Source organism: Artibeus jamaicensis, unplaced genomic scaffold, assembly GCF_021234435.1.
Source record: "Artibeus jamaicensis isolate MK-2021 breed Jamaican fruit bat unplaced genomic scaffold, CSHL_Jam_final contig_391, whole genome shotgun sequence".
Classification (NCBI taxonomy): domain Eukaryota; kingdom Metazoa; phylum Chordata; class Mammalia; order Chiroptera; family Phyllostomidae; genus Artibeus; species Artibeus jamaicensis.
Genome location: NW_026521814.1, coordinates 14,069,143 through 14,080,633, shown reverse-complemented (window position 1 = coordinate 14,080,633; position 11,491 = coordinate 14,069,143). Strand labels below are relative to the sequence as shown.

The 11,491-nt window shown below is 41.7% G+C and overlaps 1 pseudogene; it reads left to right on the top strand.

The window, feature by feature from the left end:
• The first annotated feature begins 7,160 nt into the window (after nucleotides 1–7,160).
• Nucleotides 7,161–11,491, top strand: part of LOC119037748 (tissue alpha-L-fucosidase-like) — a 72,456-nt pseudogene continuing 68,125 nt past the window's right edge.

Below are 11,491 nucleotides of genomic sequence, written 5' to 3'. Positions count from 1 at the left end.
ACATGTAGTTAAAATCTCTTGCCTAGGCCCCTGCTATATCTTTTCCCATCCTCTGCCAGATTCCTATCCCTCATTTCCTATCCCCATTAGCCTTGGCTAATCCAAGCCAGCAGGCTTCTTGGCCTTCAGAGCTCCTTTAAGCTTTTTCTAGGGTGAGATTAGATTTTGGGGCACCCTTAAGATAGCCCAGATTTTGGTAACGTATAGGCTGGGGTGATGGAAGACCTGGGAGAGAACACAGTAACTACCCATCTTGGCGGGGCCTTCCTGCTTTCTGGATTGGCCCTAAAAATTGGCCTTTTAGAATGAGTTTCTTGAGACCTAAGGGGGGATAAGTTATATTAAAATTTCGGTAGCTGGATTTTGCCAGCTAAGATTTACTTTCCAAAGTTGATAGATAGCATCCCTCTGTTCTCCTCTTTGGTGCTGGTATTTTGTTAGGTTGCTGTGTTTGGGAGTTGCTTATTCAGGCTGCCTTATGTGGTACTTGGGAGGGAGCGGTGAGGAAAACAGGAACTGTGCTGATCAGAAGGCCTTCATCCCCATCCATTCCTAATGTTACACTAACTGCTATAACCACTTGATTTTCTCATCTGTAAAATGGGAATGAAGGAACTACTTCCTCTTCTCAACAAACCTCATCGAAGTAGGCTCCTGGTGATCACTTTTGGTGTTCTAGTAACTAAACCCATCTGGGTGGGTTCCAAGATTAAAGCTTGTTATTCCAAACCTCCCTGTGAGAGAATAATATTATAGACACAATTTATATAGTTCTAACTAGTTTCTTTCCTTTCTCTGTAAAATGGTAAGAGCTCTCATTTATCCAGTACCCACTGTGTGCCCTCGTGTGACTCATTACTAATCATTTCAAGGGTTCTGTGGGTTCAGGGGAATATTAACCTGAGTTTAAAAGCTCAGAGGGCTAAGTACCCAGCCTGCTCTGGGGGTGGCAAAAAGGCCGGAGGCCACTGGAAATGTCAGAGTCTGAGACCCCTGGTGTTCGTGATAATACCTGGATTCCACTTACTTACAAAGCATTCTCTGTATTAGTCTCTTTAAAGAAGTTCTGCTTAAAATATCTTCTGAGCAATCAGAAAACCCTAAATACCAAGTTGGTCTGAGATTTTGGCAGATGGTGAAAAAAATGCTTTCAATAAAACATCCTTTCAAATTTGGATAATCTGCAGTTTACAAAACACTGTCATACAGTATCTCACTGAATCTTCAAAACCCATTTTGAAGGTGTTTATTTATAATGGGGAGGGAAGATGTTTATTTATAATGTGTTTAATATATGAGGAGACTTGGAGAGGCCACTAGTTACAACTCTCCAAAGGTCCAGTAGCCAGAGGAAGCAGGCGTGGGGCTGTGTTCTCTTGTGGTGTCACACAGCTCCTATTCACTGAGAAAGGGGAGCGGGGAGAGAGCAGAGGTTAGGGGAGTGTTGTCAGAAAAAGGGTAGAGTGGGGGTTTTTGACAGCTGTCCTCCCAAGAACACTGATTTTGGTCATTACCACAGATGAGGGCGCTTTGAGGCAGTCTGGGACTCCCGGGGAGAAGGGCCAGCATGCCACAGAGGACAAAAAATTCGAGATTGGAGACATTGAAGAGGGACAGTTTCATTTTACTCATAAATTTAAGTATGATTACTCTTAAATTTTTTTGGCCTAAAAATTGCAGGTGTAAATCTATTGGTTGGAAAGGGGGTAAGAATTCAATGAAATTTGCAGATTCTGGGACATAATTATCTGAGGTGTCTATGGTTTGGGGCATGGGGTTAGTGAAGGCCGGTTTCTCATGGCCCTTGAAAAGCTCACTCTTCCCTATGTAACCACCTCGACCTTTATAACTTTGAAGATTCTTTGACTCAGGATTCTTCCAGATTACCAATTTGTAAATGTATAAGTAAGAGGCAAGCTAAATTCCTTTTTCGAAAAGCAACAGAGCATGAGGAGCAAGTGGGCTTTAATGTTACTCCTCTGTGACCTCTAGTATTTCCTTTGCACTCTGCAGAGTCACCTGTAGAAACAACGTAGATTCCTGGTGAGATTTAGCTGAGCCCTTCTCTTGCTTCCACTCTAGATACGGATTATGCAACATGAATTCAATGCAGGGCCTTTGGATGGCCCAATAGATGTAAAACAGGGGTGTGATGTAGCCCCTTTCTATTTCATATGCATTCTAATAACTTAATGTCACCTTTGGATGAACTGGGTCCAAGATTACCTTCTTTTCCTTCTTCTCCTTTTTCATTTAATACAGGTGGTCTAGTTTTTATACACTGGGAATGGTCCAAGACAAAAAAGTTCAAAGTCCATAGATTAAAAGGAGAATCAATATGTAGGTAAAACCTTTTCTATACTATCTTGCCTCAAGAACTAAAAATTATACACACACACTTACTTAGATATAGAGATGTAGCTATAGATATAGAGGAAAGGATTTGAGAGAAGCCAACTCATCTATTTATGCAGGAGTAAATCATGACACCTGAGTGATATTCAGGGTAAAGTAAAAAGGTATATTATTTCATGTTAGGCATTCTATGGGTGGTTTGCTAATAGTTTTATTTTTTAATGACTCCTCAATACCTATATGTTGACAGGAAGCAGTGTTTCTGGAAAGGCATTATCTGGTTCTCCTCCAGAATTGTGTTTATTAAGTTACCCTTTGGTGTGTGCTCAACAAACCCTGTGAAATAGCGGTGTGTTTTCGGGCCTTGTGTTGAGGAGGAGGCTGTGTACCACATCATCAAGGTCTGGTTTCTGAGAAGCCAGGGCACATTCTCTCTGGTCTTCATACCAGGAGTTACTGTGCTTTTGCATTTCTGCCTTTTGTCTTGCTTTGCTTTGTTTTAATCACCCAGATGTGGAACTGTGGCTAGTCATATTCCCCTTTTTGTAGTGGCTGCCAGGAAGCTCAGAATCAATTTTACAGTCCACCTACTCATAGACTGTATTAGAATCTTCTTGAACACATTTTATTTACTATATTCACTCTCAGATTTAGTCTATTTTTCTATTTTTAGTTACCATCAGCCATCATTTGTTCTCTTTTGTATTTTCGTATGGTGCTTTAAATCCTTTCTGTGCTATGGAGGAGGAAAAATAATTTCCTTCTACCCTTCTGAGTTCTTCTGGCTGGTCTAATAATCAAATTAACACAAGGCAAATTAAAGAAGAAAGTAAGCAACTTTGTGTGTATGTACCTATGGGGTCTGTAAGAACATGTGACCTGAGGACAGATCAGGCTTATATGCCACTGTGAGCAAAGGAGGAAAGTGGGAGTTGTGGTTTGGGGCTTCAAAGGAAGGAAGGCAACTCCACATGCAGGTGGCAAAGCAAATGTTTGCCAAATCATTGTTTGCTGGGCCATGTTTAACAATGGGATGCAGGGAGGACTTGGGTCAGGTGGACCTTGCTCAGTTCCTCCCTGTCACACACTAGTTGCTATGAAACCATCATTGTCTCTGATGATAGCTCCCTTCCTGGAGCAGGTCCTCTGCCTACTTTCTTTTAGGCAGTTAGGGGGAAGGTCAAAGGTTCCTCCTGAGTCTTTTGTTTCTTAAAAATAACCAGCTTAGAATAATCAATATACCATAAAGGCATATTTTGGGGTGGTACAGTCTACTCTCCCTCAATAGCAAAGCAGAGTATGAATATCTAAATCACCACAAGTGGTGGTAAAACTACGGTCGAAGAGACAAGAGGAGAACGTATGGGATCAGAGACCACGTCTTTCCTGAGTGGCCTGTTACACACTACAAAGGACGCCTGCTGCCCACCACTGCGAGCGAGCCTTATGCACCTCTGTCCCCCCAGGTTCAGGAAAGCATCTGGCATTCAGTAGGTGCTCAACAAATACTTGTTATATAAACGAGAAAAGTTTACCTTCAATCACAAACAATGGTTATCACAAGGTATCTAACTGAAAGTCTTTGCTGTTCTAAAAAAATATGATGAGATATGGACCGGTTTAAATACTATTTTAGACTTTACCTAGACTGAGTTTTAATACTAATTTTTATTTTTAAGCTATGCAGATGGGATTTTAAAAATCAATATCTAAGCTGGGAAAATACTCTTTTTCTTATATAAGGAGGAACTTCTTTCACACAGGTGGATGCATTTGTTATTACCTGACAAGAATCATTCCCCAAGCCATAATTTTTCAATTATGGTAATAAAAAGTTAGTGCTCCTATCTGTGTATTGAAACAGATTTCATTCATGGACACCTACCCATTTACTGGCAGGTAGCCAACTTATCCAAGTGTTTTTTGAAGTTTTATAACTTCAGCTGCAAAAATTAATTTTCGCCGCCCGTGCTGATCACTGTCGCTGCCACAGATGGGCCGCCTCTCTGCCTCCAGTGCTGTTTTGGAACGAGGAGGGGTAGAAATGAATGATTTTGTAGAATTGGTTGACTGAGGTTCTTGACAAATCAGTCTACGAGTAGAGATTGTTGGCACATCTTTTCATTCAGATTAGTGACAAACGTGTAAATCATGATTTTCCCCAATATAACACTTTTCAAAGATATATTTTCAAGGGGAATATTTATTTTATGAAAGATGTCAGAGAGGCCACATCACCTTGTTTCCTCATCTGTCAAAGGGAAAGTTTGGGTGAGACCAACGTGAAGGTCATTTTTAAAGAAGATTAAATAAAACGCCCATGGACCATGAAAGTATGACACAGAGCAGGAAGATTCTGCATGGCGTTGCTTTTATTTTCACTGTTCCTTCAGCTGAGGTTGGAGAGTGCATTCTCCAGCAGAGATGGGGGTTGAATCCTAACTGTTTCATATGGAAATCGGACCTCTGTTATTCTTTGCTTCTGCGCCTTCAGTTGTTTGGAGACAACCATCTTATCAGCAGGGCCAATAAGATCATTAATGGAAAACAGTGTTGTGTGCCAGTAGACCTTTACTCCTTGATCAATAGTTATTTACTTCTGAGGGGTCACAGCTTGGTTAATATAGCTGAATAATTTTATTGATAGAAAACATAACAATGAAAAATAAAGTTTAGAATAGAAGATGAATGCATATAGCCCTGTCTTCAGTGGCGAGTGTTATTATTTGAACACTGTGATAGCTGCTGGAAAGTTGGAAGGGCAGACAACAAAAGCATTGAATAATTGTCCTAGGACTGTAATCAGACTTCCATTATTGACCTCTGTTAATATTCTACTGTAACTGTCTGCTAAATTGGTTCCTTGGGGCTTGAAATATACAGTGATGTTATGAGTTCCTATCGTAAATTGCCACACAGTAAAGTAGCGAGTCTCTGAAATAGTGTTGGCTCTAGTTTGATCAATACTCAATTCAAAGCAGTGCAATAGGCAACTGTTTCCATAGAAACATTGATGTCACAGAGGTTGAACAGCGGCTGTTACAACAAATCATTTCCTTTGAGCAGTTGTAATTGACTATATGTACAGTTCGCTGTCACTTGAGACCATTTACATCAAGCAAGTAGCAGAACCGCATTAGTTATTCCAGGAGTAAGAGGGTTAGCTCTTCCTTTTGTGACCTTACAAATACCTAGGAGGATATTGCTATAGCAACCAGCAATATAACAGGAGGGACATTAAGGTAGCTAGCTGCCTTAATGCAGTAGCATTCTTTTGGAAGCTGAAAGGTAGTTTTAATAAAGTTTACCCAGTTGTTACATTGCCACAAATCCTTTGCACCCCACAGTAATGACTGAGTTCCTCTCTCACAGACATCACCGATGACACCGACACTACAGTTCCATTTGCACTTCATTTCCTGTTCCTTACCTGTGATTTTCCCCTCGGCATCTGGCTGCACAGGCAGAACACAAGCACATTTGCCATGATCTTGTTGACGGAATACAGAGTGTGGCCCTGGAGAAGTGCCAAAGTCTTAAGTGCTTCAGAGTTGAGAAGTGAGATTGTAAGAGAAAGGAATCTTTAACAAAAAGTTACATTTTTACTATGAGTGAATAATTTTAAGGACATGAATTTTAAGGACATGAAGGAAAACAGAAAGAGATGCAAGCTTAACTTACCTCTGCTGTGTTCCCTCAGGCTAAAATCATCACCAAAATTGAGTTTCCTGTTGGAGAACCCTTCACACTACCCCACTACCTTACCACAGTGTTCCTGAGGTGGCTGTGCCCAAGGGAACGTTTGGAATATTCCATATACTTTTTTTTTGGAAATTAAGAGGTTTGTATGTTCTTTTGTAGGTAAACAGGCAGGAATGGCATCAATATATCATTAAACTCTATGCCAAATAAAAAAGCATAAGCTATTATGAGTATTTCTAGAATTATGAGAAATATGTCCAGACATAATATCAAGTTTTTAAAAATCTTGCTAGCATCTCATCTGAGTTGACGGGTGAAATGATCAAGAATAAGAAGCTGTAAGGGCATTAACATTGTGTGCACTGCTATTTACAATGGGGTGAGGCTTAGAGGGCGTTTGGGAGCTATGTCAGGGTCTCGACAAGCAGTTGCAGCCACAACCAAGAAATCAGGCTTTATGTGTGTCTCAGCCGTAACGTAACTGCAGGTATGATTAGCAACGCTGTCATCTTGGCATCTCTAGAAAAGAAAAATTATACATGGCCATCAATGAAGAGAAGCAGCAAAAACCCTTGTAGTAGGTGTTTACTTGCAAAGGATTTTCCAATACAGACCCACAATGATCAGCCTATAGATTTTTGGCCAGTCTGCCCTATTCCTTGGGGTGAATCCTCAAAGGTAATAAAATTGAATTGCAATCAGTATTCTTTGATACTGGCCTGCCACTGACTGTTATTCACCTTGAACTAGAGAGCAACTATTTATAAGATTGTTTAGAGACACAAATCCAGTAAAGTACTCTGTTTGGCCTTAAAAGAATGTTTGACTTGGAGCATAGATATGGCTATAAATCTTATAGGAATAATTTATAGGACAACATAGGGAGTGGTAATCTTCTGGTTACAATGGGTACAGAGAGACCGTTTGAAAGGAAAAAGTGTTCCCCTGCCCAAGGTCAATGAACTTTTCCAGAGCCCTGCATACAGGAAATTTGGTAATGGCACCTGGGCATCCTGAGAGGGAAGGGAAACAGCTGCCCTTGCACGTATGCGCTTTCCTGGAGCAATTCTCCTCTCGTAGCTGGCCATCCTTCCTTTGACAACATGGCTCGGCCAGTGGAAAAGGAGAGTGAGTCAGCCGTTGCTGGTACCCAGAGGGATCTGTCCATCAGCGGTCAGTCAATAGACCAACAACCTTTCACAAAGGTGTTCCAGTCAGAACAGCTGGCTGGTGTGTGTGTGGGGTGGGGAGAGGGAATAAGGGAGAGAATATAACAGGGACTAGGCATTCTAGCTAAATATGATAATTCCTAAACATATAAACAATTTGGTCAGTCTCGATATATAGAGTTTCACTGATTAACCTATGGTGTTATGGTAGAGACACATCTTAATTTTGTTAGTAGAAGACTCTATTATTAGTCCTGAGCATCCAGATAGTCAAAGGGTAGAAAAATAATATAGTAAAATAAAAAAGAGAGGAAATCAGGAGAAATGAGTTAGAATTTTGGTTTTTCTAGTTGCTGGTTTAATATCTGTGTTTTATTTCCTTCATATAAAAATAAGCCCTAATGATAAATTTATGCAGTGAAATAGTCAAGGGGTACAGATATTTTAACAGGACCACTTCATCCAGCCTAGAGACTTAAAAACAGATTAAATTGGTTATTTTTGAGCTTAGGGGAACAAAAGGAAGCGTCCCAAACTCATTGTTTCTTTTCACATCTTGTGTCTTAATAATTTAAAAGTAGTTACATAAAGGAATGGATTATTTAAAAAAGTGTGTAATCAAAGCAAGTGAGGCTAGTTTCTTGGTGATTTAATTTTTGATTTCTGAGACATCTAGGAGTATCAAGTCTATACAATATTGCCAAGATGAATTTGCTGTAGGACTATCTGTAACCAAATTACTTCATTTGAATTTGATTAAGTAACCCTACTGAGGTAATATCTACTTCATAGACATGTTGATAAGATTAAGTGGAATAAAGCATTTAGAAGTATAACATTTTTGTGAAGTATGGAGTATGAGCATACCATATTTATCAGACTATAAGACGAACCCTTTTCCCCCAAATTTGGAGGAAAATGGGGGTGTGTCTTATAGTCCAAATGTAGCTTACCTGGCTCTCTGGGGCGGGGGGGGGGGCGGTGGAGGCAGGAGGCCGGTGGAGTGGGGAGCAGGGTCACAGGAGGCAGGAGCAGGGTCACCACTGCATTTTTCTCCCAGATTGGGGGCGGGGTGCGTCTTATAGTCAAAAAAGTATTTCTTCAGTGGTTGGGATCTTTAATATCAGGATTATTATCTCAAACATCAGTTTTTGCTGTTTTGTGTGGCTGGAAAATGTACAAGAGTTGAGCTGAATCTGGATAGACTCCGTATTCTTTGTTGACTACATCTCTAAAATGGAGGGCAGGTGAATACACTCTGGTTAACCAGACCTCCGGTCGTTGGGTTTCTGCTGGTCGGTATGTTGACATTTTTGTCACCAAGCATGGCATGGTAGCACTCCTCTGAGACAATGTGAAGTGCCTGAACTATGCCTTTTTGGTGGTGGTAAGAGGGGAATGACATTGATGAACACGGTTTGACTTCTTTTTTCTCAGTTTGGCAACTTCCATATCTGTGATGCCTTGGGGCCAGTCTTAGCCAGTCAGTCTCCGTCCTCCTGTTGGCACCGGGCTCTGCCCCCTCCCTGGCACGTTCGGACCGCCCCTGTCAGCCTGTGCTGGTGCCGTCATGCCGTGTCCGCCCGGAGGTGGGGAAGGTGGGGGCTCCTGTGTCTCCCAACTGCTGGCTTCACTGCCCATCGCCATTCTCTGCCTTCTGCATCTCTCTCCTGCCTCTCGGGCACTATAGCCCATCCCCTATTCTTAAAAACTTTCTCCCTATCTTACTTCCTTGATATTTCTCTTGGTTCTTTCTCTTTCTCTCTGACTCCTTTTCGCCCTCCGCCATTCCTTATACCTTGTGTTTCTCGGGAATTAGCCTTTGGCCTTATGCCCACCTGAACTTTGTCTGGAAAGGCTTGCATGTATTCCCGCAGCTTCCATTCCCAGTGTCCCATTCTGTCAGTCTCCCTGTGTGGTGGATTCTGAGACATTTGAATAAAGCCAACAAAGGAGGTAATCCAAGGTGGGAGGCCAGTGGGAAGGCTTTCATCAGGACATTTTGGAGGCCTGTACTTGGGGTAGGGTGGGTGCCTGTGTGGGAGAGATACCTAAGGGGGGGCGGGGCCCTGCGGGCACGGAGAAGTCTTCCAGTCATTAACAGTGATTGTCACCACTACTAGTGGTCACCACTTCTAGTCCTAGTCTTACTGCTGTGGGAGTAGCAGTAATACCTAGAGAATTGTAAATATGCTTTAAAGGAGTAACGTTTTATATTATTTATAGTCCGTTCATTAAAAAAGATGAACTCAAGGACTTTCTATGACCAAATAAATGCCTGGAGAATGTGAGGGGCTGTTACCCAGGCAGTGCAGAAGGCAGTGTCAGGGAAGGGGCCAGGAGGTGAAGGAGCAACCTTCCTGACATCCTGACACCTGGTCCCAGTGTTGTCACCCTCCCATGTGAATGTCCGTGTTCTCCTCCTCCTCCTGGCTCTTGTTTTCAGATGCCTCATGCAGACAGCTGATGTCAAGGCCACCTTCCCATTATATCACTGGGTCTCTAGGCACAGACCACTATTTCCTGCAGGAAGACTAGTGACTCTTTCAACAAGACAGTATTTCCTGGGTTCTGCTGACATTGTGCAGACCCCGTGACTGGGTTTTCCAGTCTGCATCATGGTATTTGCAAACCCGTCAAGGAGAGACCAGGAAGGGAACCTCACGTCTCCTCAACTCCTGTGTCCTGCAGCCCAGCCTGGAGGGCTGCACCAATCCCAAATTCTCAGGAGAGAAATGTGATAGGGCCTAACTTGGGCCAGTGTCCTCCCCCACACTTTTTTTTTTGAAAGGAGATAATATTGTGTAAAAAAAAAAGCTGCTTAGGGCTCACCTAGAAGGGTGACTGGCAGCTTCTAGACAAAGATGGCCAGTGGGGTCAGAGCAGATATTTTGAAGACCTTTTCTACGTTTAAGTAAATTACAAATATAAATAATATTTCTAAGTTTTTCATTTAATAGTATGGGTGCCCAGTGTGTTATCAATTGGGTATGTGTCATTTTATCCAGCAGAGGTAATGTCTAATGGTTAAAATATTTCTAAGGGAGCAGACACATAAGTCTAGTGCTAAAACTATCCATGGGATTAGGCAAGGCGCCTGAACTCATAATTCGCCTGATGCTGATGACTCGAGCAAGGACCTGAGTTCAACACCAGTTGAGCTCAGTCACGCTGGGGCCGGCAGTGCCTGTCTGTAACCATGTAAAAGGGAAAGGGAAATGATTCAAATACATGTTGAATTCTTAATGTTGCTTAAGGCTCATGAGTATCACCTCCAGTTAATGGAAGTAAATCTAGGGCGTTTGGGAGGGTGGTAGTGGGGATGGGAAGATGATATATTTTAGGGATTTTTAAATACATTTGCTTCTATTATGTCACAATAAATTTATAACACAAATCTTTATATGATGACTACTTGTTTGGGATGGAAAGCCAGATTTTCCAGCCCAAGGTTTTTAATATTCAGTTTGGTTTTCTGTGTGGAGGTTTTTGAAGCATAGCTTGTGATCATGACCATGTAATAATATATCTAATATGAAACTACCTGAACTTGAAGAATGGCCTGACAATTTGACTCAGATATAAAAAAATTTTACAGCCTGACCATAAGAATGAGATGTTTTTTTCCTTCCTCAAAACTTGTATGCAGCGTCTCTTCGGAAACAGCCAGGTAATCTGCTGGGGGCAAAACGAACCTGCTCAGGCCCTAAGTCATCTTTGTGATCCTGCCATAAAAAGGAGAAGAAACCCAGTGATGAAAATGTGTTCTCTCAGCTAAAAGAAATTTTGGTTTTGGATGCTCAGGATAATGAAGACAAAGGCATTATGGGTCAAGAAACGGGAGTAGACTCTGATTTTGCCTGAGGTTTGCTGGGCCAATTTAGACCTAGTTCTGTTATTTTTAATTCAGTGAGATGGCTTTTAGGTGACTTCTGTCTTTAAGCTTTCAGTTGCTGGATTTGTAGTTGAGTCTAGTGTATGTGCTGCCGTAGTGAGCATGATTGACTGTGATCTAAATCTAATGTTATGTAGAAGTCCAGGGGCTAATCTGTGCTGTCAGAGCCAGGGCAATACTTATCGATACTTATGGATGATTAACATGTGACCAGCAGTATCCTAATATTTTACATGCATCGATTCACTTAGTTGTCAAACAACTTCATGTTGTAGGTATTGTTTTTGTCCCCATCTTGCCAGTTAGGAAACCGCAGAGAGGTTAAGTCAGTTGCTGGAGATGGCACTGGTGGTCAGGATTCGGACTGGGA